Genomic DNA, 10,188 nt, shown 5'->3' with positions numbered 1-10,188 from the left:
TCCCCAACAATGGCAGCATTTGCTGTAGTGGGGAACTTTGCAGGAGCTAGAGGGGCTGGGGTGGGTACTCAGTTTTGTCTGGGGCATATGCTGGGGAGGTCATGGGAAACTGGCCAAAGCTGAGCAGTTTTTATCTGTTTCTTCTACCTTGTTCCTAGGAGTAAGCAAGGGTGTGCATGCTCTTCAAGAGCAGAATCTAGGTTTCTTACAGCCCTCCTGTAAGTCCCACTGGTTTTCAAACCAGCTAAAGGGATTCATCTTCCTGGTGTCAGACCCCGGGGCTGGGGTACCCAATATGTTGTTTGAATCCTTCAATCCCCAGGGAGGGATCTCAAGTCTATGATGTCTCTGTCCTCTTCTCTGTCCCCTCCTAGGGGCAGGGGTTCTTACCTGATCGCTTCTCTTCCCTTCCTACCCGACTCCATGTAAACCTTTCTTTATAACCGTGATTGTAGGAGTCTTTCTGCCAGTTTCCAGTTTGTTTTCAGTGAGAATTGCTCCACGTGTAGATGTGTTTTTGATGTGTTTGTGGGGGAAGGTGAGCTCAGTGTCCTCCTGCTCTGTCATCTCATCACCTGACTCCTTCATTTACCAGCTGTGCAAACTTGGACAAGATGCTTAACCTCTGTCAGCTTTGGTCTCTTCATTTGAGAAATAGCAGTCATGAGAATGTTGAGAGAAGTGAATGAGTTAATCCCTGCAAAGCACTTGGCAGTGCCACATAGCAAGCATTCAGTCACTGTTGTTTCTTTGATATTACTTGATATGAGGGCTGCTTGATGTAGAGTAGCTCTCATACTGACTTGCCTGTACCAGGCTTGGTTAAAACCAAGTTAGGCTAGCTTCGGTCTGTTTCATCTGTGTGCTGTTTGTGCTCCCTTGTGCCTTCTTTTCCTGTTTTTCGGTCATGGTATCTAGAGTCTGAAATCCCAGAAGTTATGGATACAGTCTTCCTTCTTCCTCCCACCTTAACAAAAAGATATTTTGTATTTACTTCACCCTTCCATTGTTTATTTTTTATTTTATTTTTATTTATTAAATTTTTTTTAAAAAAATGGAGGTGCTGGGGGTTCAACCCAGAAGCTTGTGCATGCCAAGCCTCTGCTCTACCACTGAGCTATGCTCCCACTCCTCCATTGTTTATTTATTTATTTATTTATTTTAATAAGTTGAATATTTTATTAAACTGTTTCTTATTTTCCTGCAAAGCTATTGCTTCACTGTATAAAAATAGCACCAGCAAACACAATATATTGCAAAATTTAGATAGTATTGTTTGTTCTTCATCTGACACTGTACAACTAACAAAAATTTTTCTCTACTGCCAGTTATTTCCAGTGGGAAGATCATTAAGTATTTTCACCCAAATCCAGGGATGGATGTAAGCAAGTTACACTATTATATAATAATTAAGATGACAATGTTACCATTGAATTATATACTTTTTATAATTATAACTAGTTTTACCACAGGTAATTTCAGGAACTCTGAATATTATAAATGGAGCTTAGCCTAAAAATCACAGGGTGCTGTGAAAAAGATGCATAGTATTTATCTAAAGCCATTAGTAAGTTAAGGGATATTTTTCTTCTGGTAACATTGTTGCAAGTAGTTTCTTTTACTAAAAGCTCCTTTAAAATTTTTTTCTATCTACCACTAATTTAAGACAACTATGCTAGATTAAGTTGTCTCAGACTAGTTTATTTAAGGGTTCCATTTTCACTCTTCAGTAGATTTTATGCATTTCTCATATGCTTCTTCACTCATTGGTTCATCTAGTTCTGAAGGGTTACTGAGTCATCTTGATCAGCCAACCATCTTCATAACAAGATTTGTTGGCAAGTCCTGGATTTTCTGCTAGAGCTTCACTGATTTAAGTAACTTCTCCTGATAGAGGAGAATAGAGTTCACCAGCAGCTTTCACACTTTCCAAAGCACCAAACTCCTCTTGTTTGTTCAATTTTGCCTCAACTTCAGGCAGACTACAGTAAACAACATCTCCCAAAGCTTCCTGTGCAAAATTGCTGATTCCCACTGTTCCAACACCGTTTTCTGTCCTTATCCATTCATGTTTGTTTGTGAGTTTACACACGGAGAGCAGAGCCCGGCCCGTGCGCAGCGTCTGGTTGGCGCTGGTCGCAGCCCCCAGCGCCGGGGCAGGCAGGGTGCGGCGGGCGCGGAGACCGTGGCCCGCTCGCTTCGCGCCGCCAGCAGCGCCGTGTTCGCAGGGGTGCCGAGGGCTGCGGAGCAGCACCCTCGGCACCCGGGCCCCTCCATTGTTTATTTTTGATGGTATAGAAACACTTGTCTGTTTTCAAACTAATGCAGCAAGCACCTTTTAAGATCAATATGATAGGAAGAGAAAATCCTTGGGGAAGGACGGGTAGCATACTGCAGAGGAGGCTCCCTGGCTCCCTTCCTTTTCCTGACTCTTGATTCAGAGAAGCCTCCACCCCCTGAGGACAGTTCCTTCTCAGTGGGTAGCTTTGCCAATGCAGCACTAATATAATCCTTTAGGGTTATGATTCTCCATGTATGATCCCAACCAGCAGCATCAGAATCACCAGAAAACTTGTTAAAAACGCAAAATTTGGAGCCCACTCCAGATCTAACGAATTGGAAATTTTGAGAATGGAGCCCAAGTGTTTTAACAAGCTCTCCGGTTGATTCTGATGCACTTGGAGTTTGTGACCCGCTGAATGCCCTCACCTGCCATTCCACATTGCATTTTTGAGTTCCCATGGCTGTCTCTGGATTGCTTGAGAGCAGGGACTCTGACTATTCTATATCAACCTTCCTTCCCACCCACCAAGCATCTTCCTAGACACTGCCTGCAAAAAGTTGGAGCTTGTCTTTAATCTCTGCTGCTGGCTGCCACACTCTGTGAAGGCAGGACTTTTGCTGAACCAGCTGCTTCACCTCTCCCACCCACTGGGCTCTCACAGGGCTTCTACTAACAGGTGGTATAGAAGACTCCTTACTACTGTCACTGTCTATTAGGAAAACCCTCTGTGGTGCCATGCTGGGGTCTGTGTCCAGTCACCACCATGACTATTTCTCCTGGTTTTGAATCTAAGAAAACAAAGGGTCTTTGCCCCATAATGTTTACAAATTTCCCAACAAACTGGCTTCAACTTTTGTCCTCCACAGACTTGTTCAGTAGGGCCAGTTCAGGTGTGGCCAGATAGATGCAGGGCAGCCATTCTGAGTTGAGGGATTCAAGGCAGTCCTTTCACAGCAAAGCATGGGTAGACATTCTAGCAGGACTGCCTGGCTTTACCATTTGCTGTTTCTTACTATTTGAGCAAGTTATTTAACTTCTCTATTTTGGGTCTCTCTTCTAGGAAAGATCAGGAATAAAAAGATCTACCTCATATGGTTATTATGAGGATTAAAGGAGAAAATATGCTTAGAAGGTGCTTGGCATGTAGTAAGTGATAATGTCTATTAATTTAAGCAGAAGCTCACTTTTCTAGCAGAAGAGGAATCCTCTTCTTCATTACAATAATTCCTGGCCCAACTAGCTATTCTTCTAGAGCTCAAGCAGTTAGAAGCCAGGGAAGGACCAAGGGGGAAAGAAGCATTCCCAGCTTAAGTCTTTTCACTCAGTGAATGTTCGTTGAATGCCTTCTCTGTTTGCCAGGCTCTGTGCTGAGCAGTGAGGATGCAGTGATGGGTGCAATGCACAGTCACTTCTTCCCTGGCTTACAGTCTGGGGTGGGAGATACATATTTTAATCAATTGCACAGTAAAGATATGACGTGGGCTCTGACAAATGATATGCAGGTAGACGACATGTTGTGTGAGAGTGTGAAAGCAACATTACCAGCCTGAACTAGTCTGCAGTTTGAGGGTCACCCACCTGGCGGGTATGGGATCTGATCATATCCAGAATCTGTTCCTCCTACCAGTCTCATCGTGGTTTCTTCTTTAAGATTTTAGCTATAGAAAATCCTTTCTGGTAGTTTCCAGTCTTTTTGATAGCTAGTTGTTCTGCAGTTAGTCATGGTCTTGGTGTATCTGTGCCAGGAGGTGACCTCCAGCTGCTTTTACTCCACCGTCTTGAAAGGAAGTCCTCACCAGCCTGGACTAGTCTGAGAAGACACAGCTGTCCACTGCCCAGGTGGGTCCAGCTCATCAGAAACCTATTTGCTGGGGGGTCAGGGGATCCTTGTAAACAAGACCTTACCCTGATGGGAAAAGGAGCCCCCTTGGACAGACTAGACCCAACCTGGAGGTCTTGGTAGTAGGTTCGGAGGGGCAGGTTTGAGTTGAGTGTGGCATCTGCTATTTCAGTTTGTATCCTCATCCAGTCCCCACTAATTCTGGATCTGAATTTTTGGACAGTGGATAAGAGGGTGGGAAGAGGAGAGAGATGGTGGCTCCCACATGGGGGTTGCCTGACTTTTCTCCCGAGCACAGATGAGACACATTCTGGCAATTCTTAGAAAGACCCTGCAATTGTTCTGCAGAAGATGAGGTTCTACATACAGAAATGGAGGCAGGAAAGGGTGGAATTTGGATTTTGACTGTTAACTGTGACCTGAACCTCATTTATGGGGAAAGCCTGAAGCTTGGGGCAATGTGGGGTACATACAAATTTCAAGTAGTCTTCCATTGCCTGGAGCAGTTGTAGATTCTGGATTATAGCACAATATAGCAGATGCTGCGTTGGCTTTAACATTATGTGACACAGCTTGTGCCTTGCTCACAATTTGGGAGGGGGACACAGAACTGCAGTATAAAGATGACCTTGAATGTGGATTTTGTTGAAGGATCCAGGTCCCCAACATTGCAACATTGGGAGGTCTTGGTGTATCTATGAATTGAAAACTATAATATCAATATGGTTTAATCATGGCAGGAAAGACTCAATGAAAATTACTCCTATATGTTTGGACCTAAAGTAATTAAGAAATGAATCACTGCAGGCATCTGCCCATTAAAAAGGAAGGCAGAAGGACCCTTGGTGTGGCTTTTTTTTTTTTTTTTTTTTTTTCCCCCAGAACAGCGATCTCTACCTTGTTTTGATGGAAACAATTTCGTTCTGGAATCCACATCAATGAGTTTTTAATCCCCTAATTAAATCACTCTTCTGGATTATCCAAATACATGTTCTGGGATAAAATATCTTACAAGATTTTCTTTTAATGAATCCCACTGGAATCTAACAGAAGCCTAATTAGTCTCCTTAATTGATGTGTTTGATACAAGGAGACTCAAGCCAACTGCTGATATTGGAGTGTCCTCACTCTGCAAAGAGTTTCAGCACCTGATTCTTGGCAGTTACTATTTACCCAGACAGATGGCAGATGGGCCCATCATCCCAATGACTTGTGTACCCAGAAGAAAAGGACAAATGCATACTCAGCTTGAGGATATTAATTATCTCCCTAGAAAGTGGCTTTATGTATTAAACAAGTTTTGTTTCCGATTGGTAGCCATCATGGTCTAACTTCTTGGTCACTTAGGCAAAGCTTAATTTGCGAAAAAGTGTGATATCAGTGGGATACCCTCGGCTGCTCTGATACTTGGTTGGTGTATCCTTTGCATTATCCCAGGCCCAGTACATACACCAGCCCCCTCTCAAGTCATCCTGGAACTCCACTGCAGGGGATAACATGGTGTTTTGGAAAGATTAAGGGCTTTGAAGGGGCACTTAAATTTGTATCCCATTTCTACTAATACTTAGCTTTGTGATATTGTGTAAATTCCTTAATTTTTCTACTCTCAGTCTCCAGTCTCCTGAGCTATACAAAGGAGATAAAATATACTCAGCAGTGTTATTGTGAGGATAAAATCTGACATGCTGGACAATAAATTATTAAGCAGAAAATATCATCATCTCTTTATCTGTGCTTTTCTAAGCATATGACTTACATCTCTACCAAGCATTTACTTCATTCTGCCTTCTAGTATTGTCAGTTTTCAACTTCATGTGTGTAGGCTCGGTTCTGGTAACAAAGGATCCACACATGTAATGGGGGAACACAATAGAAGTTTATTTTTTTGTTCTTATAATAGACCAGGGGTCTGTGGAAGGGGATCTGTTTTATGCAACAGAAGAATATGTGGCTGAGAAAATTTGAATTATTCATCACATGAAGATTACTTCTTTAAATAAAGGGACATTAAGAAAACACCAAATTAAAAGTGTTATTTCCCCCATTTAAGCCTGTATTTCAGATGGTCTCAAGGTAGCTCCCCTCATACTGAAAGAGAGAAAGAAGCATGGAGACTGGCATGAAAAGAAAGAAAACAGACTTCAGAACTGTGTGTAGGAAAGAAATTAGGTTGTGTAACTGGCACATGAAATTGGCTGAAAGCAAATTACAGCCAGCCCTGTCGGGTATATACCTGTCTTTTTTGCTAGAATGCAAGTTTTCTAAGAGCAGCGATTTTGCGTCATACTCTGCATCTCCTTTTACAGTCCCTGACACTTTATAAATGCTGAATTGAAGTTCATTGAGCCCCTTGGATCTTTTGAATGAGGGCTATATCAGTATTGGAGACTTAAATTCCGGCACTTGGACAGCACATAGGCATTTTTGGTGCCTGTGATATCCTAGGACCTAAGCAAGGTGTGGGAGACACTCTGGAAGCAAACCAGATATGGTCCCACCCTGACATCTTGCAGCTGTCAGCCTACGGGGGACACACATTTATCCAATGATTACAGACATACTTAACGTCACACTCTAATAAATGCTAAGAATGTTACTTAGAACTGAAAAGAGGGGTGAATGGCTGCATTTTAGGCATTACAAAAGCTAGTTGTGAGAGGAACTGAACAGCAGACAGAAGTTTTGGGGATCGATTGAATCACTCCCAGGTAGGCAACTTCTCTTGCTGCTACACAATATCCAGCCAGCGAACGTTTACCAAATGGTGTTGGGGACAGAACTTGCTTTTGGAGTCGGATAGATTTAAATTCAAATTCTGGTTCTGCTCTTTACTAGTTGGGTCATATTTGATAAGTTGCTTAGCCTCTCTGTGCCTCGATTTCAAATGATTAAGTGGGATTAATGATGATGATGAAGATGAGAACAAACATTTTTTGAGACCTCACTGTGTGCTTGGCAACATCCTGAGTATATTAACTCATTTAATGAGATGGTTGTAAGCATTAGATAAGCGAATATATTTAAGACTTGCAGCACAAAGCAGGAATCTAAAATCAGTATCCAGTAACAGTGGTTCCAAGGGTGGAGGTGTTGGGGTGTCTGCCACATGTGTGAGCAACAAGGTGGTGCATTTTCTGTGGAGAATTTATAAACAGTAATAAAGCTGTCTGGAAATTGCTTTGCTTTTTATTGTCACCATAAACCAGCAATTCTAAACAATGTCAGTTACAAAATACTGGTTGCTGAGGAGGGGAAGAAAGGACTTCTGCTGTGGGTACTATGGAAGTTGAAAATTTTCAATAGGCACACACATGTATTTTTTATTGAAGTATAGTTGATTTACAATATTGTATTAATTTCATGTGTACAGCAAAGTGATTCTGTTTTACATATTTTTTTAGGTTATTTTCCATTTTAGGTTATTATAAGATGTTGAATATAGTTCCCTGTGTTATACAGGAAATCCTTATTGCTTGTCTATTTTATGTAGAGTAGTTTGTATCTGTTAATCCCAAACTCCTATTTTACCCCTGACTCCCTTTCCCCTTTGGTAACCATAAGTTTGTTTTCTGTGTCTATTTGAGTGTGTGAGTCTATTTCTGTTTTGTATGTAGATACACTTGTGTTAATTTTTAGATTTCATATATAAGTGGTAACATACGGTATTTGTCTTTATCTGTCTTACTTTAGTGTGATAATCTCTAGGTATATCCATGTTGCTGCAAATTTCAGTATTTCATTCTTTTTTATGGGTAAGTAATATTCCATTGTATATCTCTATCTATCTATCTCATATCTTCTTAAGCCAATTGTCTGTTTATGGACACTTGGGTTGTTTCCATGTCTTGGCTATTGTAAATAGTGCTACTATGAACATCGGGATGCACGTATCTTTTTGAATTAGAGTTTTTCTTTTTTCTGGTTATATACGCAGGAGTGGGATTGCTGGATCATATGATAACTCAATTTTTAGTTTTTAAGAGGACCTTCATACTATTGTCCATAGTGGCTGCACCAATTTACATTCCCACCAACAGTGCAGGAGGGTTCCCTTTTCTCCACACCCTCTCGAGCATTTATTATTTGTAGACTTTTTGATGATGGCCATTCCGACTGGTGTGACATGATACCCCATTGTGGTTTTGATTTGCATTTCTCAAATAATTAGTGATGTCTGTATGTCTTCTTTGGAAAAATGTCTATTTAGGTCTTCTCATTTTTTGATTGGGCTGTTTGGTTTTTTTTTTGATATTGAGTTGTGTAAGCTGTTTGTATATTTTGGATATTAACCCCTTGTTGGTTGCACTGTTTGCAAATATTTTCTTCCATTCTGTAGATTGTCTTTTCATTCGTTGATGGTTTCCTTTGCTGTTTTCACATATATATTTACACTTCATCTAGTACATTTTTGTTATTTATGTTTTATTAAAAATGTAATTTACATGAAAGTTAATTTGGAGACTCCAGTTTTTTAGTCAGTGGACTGAACACATGCGACTCAGCTATATGTGATTCATGGAAAGTAATTCATAATGATGTGGAATTGTTTTGTGTCATTTTGGACACAGTTCCCTGTGGTCCTACATATTTCTGCATTTAAGCAAGTAGATTCAAAATAAAAATAGATATCACAGTGATTGAAGGACGAAGAAACAGAACTTGGTTACTTCAGTTCTGTTCTCTGTGCAAATCACTCTTGGATAATCATGGAGTTCATTCTCTTGGAAGCTTTTTTGGTCTTCACTGCCCTCTTTTTTAAGAAAAAGTAGTTCATGTGATTATATCAATCCCCTTCTTTAATATTTAGGTAAGTTTTAAATTTTTTATTGTCATGGTACAACATTTCCTTTTTACTGCTTGATTCCTTGTCTGATCATCCTGACTATTTGTTTTCTTTCATGATAAATAATAAAAGAAATTTATTATTTTATGGAGGAGGGAGGTGTTAAAAATGATCTTCACCAGATGTCACATATTCTGGGTGTGGACCATTAATATTATTCTCTTCCCTCTTCTTACTTAGGCCAGTTAGGAGTTGCTTCACTCCCTTGAGTTGCAGAAACTTATCAGTAAAATACTATTGTTTGGGAAACTGCTTTGGGTTTGCCTTGGAAGGAGTTCGAGGTGGGGGTGATGACTCACTGGCTTTCCTGAGACCTCAGAAGAAATTCTTGAAACTCAGACAATGAGTGACTGAAGGACTGATGACTTATTCTAAAAGCATCAATTCTAGGGGTGGAGGGATGTGCTGAAAAGAGATGGAAGCCTCTAAACCTCACGCCTGAGGCAAAGGGAGTGAGTGTTCATCCAGCCAGAGTGCGGGAGTGACTGGGAACAACTCAGGCTCTCTGGGGTCTCGGTAGCACCTGCAAAAGCCTCCTGGACAGACTTTTTCTGTGGGAGGTGATCTGGGTAAGGCAGCACACACTGCCTCCTCCCTATTCACTGTAGGTTAACTATCTTGACGGACAGATTCTGTAACAGAGAAGAACAAATTTTGACTCCTTGACTCCGTATTAGACCTGTTTCTTTAACCGTGTGCCGTTTTCTAAGCCTACTCTTGCTATCTCTGTACCTTTTGTAAAAGAATGTTGTCTTTAGCCTGAAATATACAGAAGAGCCTATTCTCAAGGCTCTGACACTTTTGCACTTACATAAAGATAACAAGTTGCAGAATAGAAAATAACGTTTATTTTGTAAGGTTTTACAGGGGCAGCATGACCTGACCCAGGTGGACAGCTACAAGAACAAAGAATTCCTACACCAGGAAATTTGCAACAACCAACCACCGCCCCTCCGTTTTAGTATGAAAGAAGCCTGAATTCTGACTTGAGTAAGATGGTTCTCCAGGACTTTAGTCTGCCATCTTCTCGGTCTGCTGGCTTTCCGATTAAAGTCGCTATTCCTTGCCCCTGCACCTCGTCTCCCGATTTACTGGCCTGTCGGGCGGTGAGCAGAATGAGTTTAGACTCGGTAACAATTTGAGCACGTGATGGTGGTGGGTGGGGCTGTACCAGCCATGGAGTAAGTTTTCACTGACCATCTTCTATTCCGCGTCAGCTTC

At 41.2% G+C, this 10,188-nt stretch overlaps 1 pseudogene; it reads right to left on the bottom strand.

Moving 5' to 3' along the window:
- Positions 1 to 1,719: 1,719 nt before the first annotated feature.
- Positions 1,720 to 2,277, bottom strand: LOC102512701 (annotated as a pseudogene).
- Positions 2,278 to 10,188: the final 7,911 nt, after the last annotated feature.

The sequence above is a fragment of the Camelus ferus genome, chromosome 10 (assembly GCF_009834535.1).
Source record: "Camelus ferus isolate YT-003-E chromosome 10, BCGSAC_Cfer_1.0, whole genome shotgun sequence".
NCBI classification, from domain to species: Eukaryota; Metazoa; Chordata; class Mammalia; order Artiodactyla; family Camelidae; genus Camelus; species Camelus ferus.
The sequence above is the reverse complement of the archived record's forward strand: the minus strand, read 5'-3'. Positions and strand labels throughout refer to the sequence as shown.